This window comes from Trachemys scripta, chromosome 17, assembly GCF_013100865.1.
Source record: "Trachemys scripta elegans isolate TJP31775 chromosome 17, CAS_Tse_1.0, whole genome shotgun sequence".
In the NCBI taxonomy this organism is placed as follows: Eukaryota; Metazoa; Chordata; order Testudines; family Emydidae; genus Trachemys; species Trachemys scripta.
The window spans coordinates 4,258,083-4,264,082 of record NC_048314.1 but is presented as its reverse complement, the minus strand read 5'-3'; positions in this window follow the sequence as shown (position 1 = coordinate 4,264,082).

Genomic DNA, 6,000 nt, shown 5'->3' with positions numbered 1-6,000 from the left:
TGTCTCCCGTCTTCTATGACTTTTCAAAGATAATTGCTAATGGCTCAGATTATCCTCAGTCAGCTCCTTGAATATTCTAGGGTGCATTTAATCAGGCCCTGGTGATTTGAAGACATCTAACTTGTCTAAGTAATTTTTGACTTGTTCTTTCCCTATTTTAGACTCTGATCCTACCTCATTTTCATTGGCATTCACTATGTTAGACGTCCAATCGCCACCAACCTTCTTGGTGAAAACCGAAACAAAGAAGTCATTAAGCACCTCTGCCATTTCCACATTTTCTGTTATCGTCTTTCCCCCTCATTGAGTAATAGGCCTACTCTGTCCTTGGTCTTCCTCTTGCTTCTGATGTATTTGTAGAATGTTTTCTTGTTACCCTTTATGTCCCTAGCTAGTTTGATCTCGTTTTGTGCTTTGGCCTTTCTAATTTTGTCCCTACATACTTGTGTTATTTGTTTATATTCTTCCTTTGCAATTTGACCAAGTTTCCACTTCTTGTAGGACGTTTTTTTGAGTTTTAGATCATTGAAGATCTCTTGGTTAAGCCAGGTGGTCTCTTGCCATACTTCCTATCTTTCCTACACAGTGGGATAGTTTGCTCTTGTGCCCTTAATAATGTCTCTTTGAAAAACTGCCAACTGTCTTCAATTGTTTTTCCCCTTAGACTTGCTTCCCATGGGATTTTACCTACCAACTCCCTGAGTTTGCTAAAGTCGCCTTCTTGAAATCCATTGTCTTTATTGTGCTGTTCTCCCTCCTATCATTCCTGAGAATCATAAACTCGACCATTTCATGATCACTCTCATCCAAGCTGCCTTCCACTTTCAAATTCTCAACCAGTTCCTCCCTATTTGTCAAAATCAAATCTAGAACAGCCTCCCCCCTAGTAGTTTTCTCCGCCTTCTGAAATAAAAAGTTGTCTCAATGCATTCCAAGAACTTGTTGGATAATCTGTGCCCAGCTGTGTTATTTTCCCAGCAGATGTCTGGTTGGTTGAAGTCCCCCATCACCACCAAGTCCTGTGCTTTGGATGATTTTGTTAGTTGTTTAAAAAAAGCCTCATCCATCTCTTCTTCCTGGCTAGGTGGTCTGTAGTAGATCCCTACAATGACATTACCCTTGTTTTTACCCCTTTTATCCTTACTCAGAGACATTCAACAAGTCTGTCTCTTATTTCCATCTCAACCTCAGTCCAAGTGTATACATTTTTAATATATAAGGCAACACCTCCTCCCTTTTTTCCCATGCCTGTCCTTCCTGAGCAAGCGATATCCTTCTATACCAATATTCCAATCATGTGTGTTATCCCACCTAGTCTCTGTGATGCCAACTATGTCATAGTTGTTTTTATTTACTAGCATTTCGACTTCTTCCTGCTTATTCCCCATACTTCTTGCATTAATATACAGACATCTAAGATACTGATTGGATTCGCCCCCTCCCCCCCACAAGTTCTGTCTTGTCTCTCCCTTATTTCTGCTATAACAGCCCATGCTCCCCCCAGATTCTGACCCTTCTCCCAGGTCTCCATGTTTTTGACTTAGCTGTGGGCTTTGGTCACCTGCCCCAGTCGAACCTACATTAAAGCCTTCCTCACAAGGTTAGCCAGTCTGTAGCCAAATATGCTCTTCCCCTTCCTCGATAGGTGGACCCCATCTCTGTTTAGCAGTCCTTCTTCCTGGAACAGCATCCTGTGGTCAAGGAAGCCAAAGCCCTCCTGGCGACACCATCCTCGCAGCCAAGCATTCACCTCCAGGATGGTTCCAGAGGAACGCGTTCTACTCACAAAACCCATAGGACCATTCCAGGATTTCATTGGAGGGCTCTTACCCAAGAACTGACCAGGCCTGAAGCTGCTGAGATCTCACTGCTTGAGAGCCGGGGCTGAAAGGCACTGTAGAAAGGGAGAGTGCACTTATTATTATGACAGATAGCAACTGCTATTCAGAATCTCATTGCTGGGCATCTGAAGAGGGTGTTAACTCTCCTTTGTCATGATGGCTACAAAAAAATTGACAACGATTAGGCAGTGAGATGCAGGGCCGGTTCCAGGCACCAGCTTACCAACCAGGTGCTTGGGGCAGCCACTTCGGAGAGTGATAGACTCAAGGAGCTCAATCTATTTAGCTTAACAAGGAGACGGTTAAGGGGTGACTTGCTCACCATCTGTAAAGACCGTCATGGGGAACAAATATTGGATAATCATAGAATCATAGAATATCAGAGTTGGAAGAGACCTCAAGAGGTCATCTAGTCCAACCCCCTGCTCAAAGCAGGACCAATTCCCAGCTAAATCATCCCAGCCAGGGCTTTGACAATCCGGGCCTTAAAAACCTCCAAGGAAGGAGACTCCACCACCTCCCTAGGTAACACATTCCAGTGTTTCACCACTCTCCTAGTGAAATAGTTTTTCCTGATATCCAACCTGGACCTCCCCCACTGCAACTTGAGACCATTGCTCCTTGTTCTGTCATCTGCCACCACTGAGAACAGCCGAGCTCCATCCTCTTTGGAACCCCCCTTCAGGTAGTTGAAGGCTGCTATCAAATCCCCCCTCATTTTTCTCTTCTGGAGACTAAACAATCCCAGTTCCCTCAGCCTCTCCTCATAAGTCATGTGCTCCAGACCCCTAATCATTTTTGTTGCCCTCCGCTGGACTCTTTCCAATTTTTCCACATCCTTCTTGTAGTGTGGGGACCAAAACTGGACACAGTATTCCAGATGAGGCCTCACCAATGTCGAATAAAGGGGAACGATCATGTTCCTTGATCTGCTGGCAATGCCCCTACTTATACAGCCCAAAATGCCGTTAGCCTTCTTGGCAACAAGAGCACACTTTCACAGACCTTGGGAGGCAGGCCAGTCCTCGCCCACAGACAACCTGCCAACCTTAAGCATGTTCTCACCAGCAACCACGCACTGCACCATAACAACTCTAACTCAGGAACCAACCCATGCAACAAACCTCGATGCCAACTCTGCCCACATATCTACACCAGCAACACCATCACTGGACCTAACCAGATCAGCTACAACATCACCGGCTCATTCACCTGCACGTCCACCAATGTTATATATGCCATCATATGCCAGCAATGCCCCTCTGCTATGTACATTGGCCAAACTGGACAGTCACTACGCAAGAGGATAAATGGACACAAGTCAGATATCAGGAATGGCAATATACAAAAACCTGTAGGAGAACACTTCAACGTCCCTGGCCACACAATAGCAGATGTAAAGGTAGCCATCTTACAGCAAAAAAAACTTCAGGACCAGACTCCAAAGAGAAACTGCTGAGCTCCAGTTCATTTGCAAATTTGACACCATCAGATCAGGATTAAACAAAGACTGTGAATGGCTATCCAACTACAGAAACAGTTTCTCCTCCCTTGGTGTTCACACCTCAACTGCTAGCAGAGCACCTCACCCTCCCTGATTGAACTAACCTCGTTATCTCCACACTGATATATACCTGCCTCTGGAGATTTCCATTACTTGCATCTGAAGAAGTGAGGTTCTTACCCACGAAAGCTTATGCTCCCAGTACTTCTGTTAGTCTCAAAGGTGCCACAGGACCCTCTGTTGCTTTTTACAGATTCAGACTAACACGGCTACCCCTCTGATACTCTAAGAGGCAATACTTCCCCTCTCACAAGCACGGAGTCTGAGTGTAGCAAAAAATGTTTAATAACATGAGGTAAATGACATCAGCATTAAATTGGAAAAACACCACAAACAGGATTCATAACACAAACCATGAGCAAAAGACCCACCCCAGCAAATTGGGCTGTGTCCTTTCCCTTTGGTTCTTGAATCCAGCAACCCAAAAATCACCCAGAGTCCCCAAAGTGCAACACCCCCAAAGTCGCTTGGGTCCAGCAACCACCCAAAGTCCCAAAAGTCCAACAACCCCCAAAGTCTCTGTCCCTGGTCAGTGCAGCCCCAGAGTAAAAGGGGGGCACGCAGGGTGTTAAGGGGCACCTTACGTGATCCGAGGCCGGCCGGCCGTCTCTCCGTGGGGTTCCACTGCAGCTTTCACCACGAGCCATTCCACTTCCTGCCGTCCCACGAACTGCTCTGCTCTGCGAGCTGCTCCGCTCCACTTACCGACCTGTGAGCCGCTCCAGCCGTCCCCGCAAACAGCTCCACTCACCATTCCTTGGGCCGCTCCAACCGTCCCCGCAAGGCTCCGCGCCGCTCGCTGCTCCTCTAGCCATCCTGCAAACTGCTCCACCAGTCGCTTAGCAATATAGCTTCAGGCTACCCCACTATGTAACACAGCACTCAGTGATCTCAGCTCTTAATAACTTTAGCTCTTTTGTGATTTCAGCTCTTAGTAGGGGAGCCCCAGTGCTGGTGCACCATTGGCCCAAAGGGAATTCAGCTCAGCAGCCTGTAACTAGACTCCTAATGGAATCAAAGTTAGCTCTGACATTCAACAGTGGAGAGAGGAGGAGCAGCAATAATTGGTGTTTCAAGCCCTCAAAGGGGCCCATACTATCAGATACAAATGCCCATCCTCTCTCAATTCATTGGGTTGTGGAACCCATGTCCCTTGTCTAGCGAGTGCTACTTAGGTGATGGTGAGACACTCTGTCATAAAACAGTTTCATTGTCCTTGATTCACATAATCAGGGTAACAACACTTTATTCCTCCTGCCCCGATAACAGAGAAACTGGGGATCCCACCCCATCCAAAGTAACCACTATCAGTTGCTGTTGTCTCATGCCAGGTGGGTGGGTGTGCCTATGCAAACAAGATCAGCCCCTGGAGTTCTTTTCCACACTCGCCATAATTCACCACCAGATGTCAGGGTAGAGCTCATCCTGACTCTGCTTACACTAATCTATTAGAATTCTTTGAAGGGGTCAACAAACATGTGGACAAGGGGGATCCAGTGGACACAGTGTACTTAGATTTCCAGAAAACCTTTGACAGGGTCCCTCACCAAAGGCTCTTATGTAAATTAAGCTGCCATGGGATAAAAGGGAAGGTTCTTTCATGGACTGAGCACTGGTTAAAAGACAGGGAACAAAGGGTAGGAAATAATGGTACATTCTCAGAATGGAGAGGGTAACTAGTGGTGTTCCCCAAGGGTCAGTCTTTGGACCGATCCTATTCAACTTATTCATAAATGATCTGGAGAAAGGGGTAAACAGTGAGGTGGCAAAGTTTGCAGATGATACTAAACTGCTAAAGATAGTTAAGACCAAAGCAGACTGTGAAGAACTTCAAAAAGATCTCACAAAACTAAGTGATTGGGCAACAAAATGGCAAATGAAATTTAATGTGGATAAATGTAAAGTAATGCACATTGGAAAAAATAACCCCAACTATACATACAATATGATGGGGGCTAATTTAGCTACAACAATGTCCACGCAGTGTGCAGAGGCGGTCAAAAAAGCAAACAGGATGTTAGGAATCATTAAAAAGGGGATAGAGAATAAGACTGAGAATATATTATTGCCCTTATATAAATCGATGGTACGTCCTCATCTCGAATACTGCATACAGATGTGGTCTCCTCATCTAAAAAAAGATATACTGGCACTAGAAAAGGTTCAGAAAAGGGCAACTAAAATGATTAAGGGTTGAGACGGGTCCCATATGAGGAGAGATTAAAGAGGCTAGGACTCTTCAGCTTGGAAAAGAGAAGACTAAAGGGGGAATATGATAGAGGTATATAAAATTATGAGTAATGTGGAGAAAGTGGATAAGGAAAAGTTATTTACTTATTCCCATAAAAAAAAACTAGGGGTCATCAAATGAAATTAATAGGCAGCAGGTTTAAAACAAATAAAAGGAAGTTCTTCTTCACGCAGCGCACAGTCAACTTGTGGAACTCCTTTCCTGAGGAGGTTGTGAAGGCTAGGACTATAACAGCGTTTAAAAGAGAACTGGATAAATTCATGGTGGTTAAGTCCATTAATGGCTATTAGCCAGGATGGGTAAGGAATGGTGTCCCTAGCCTCTGTTTGTCAGAAGGTGGAGAT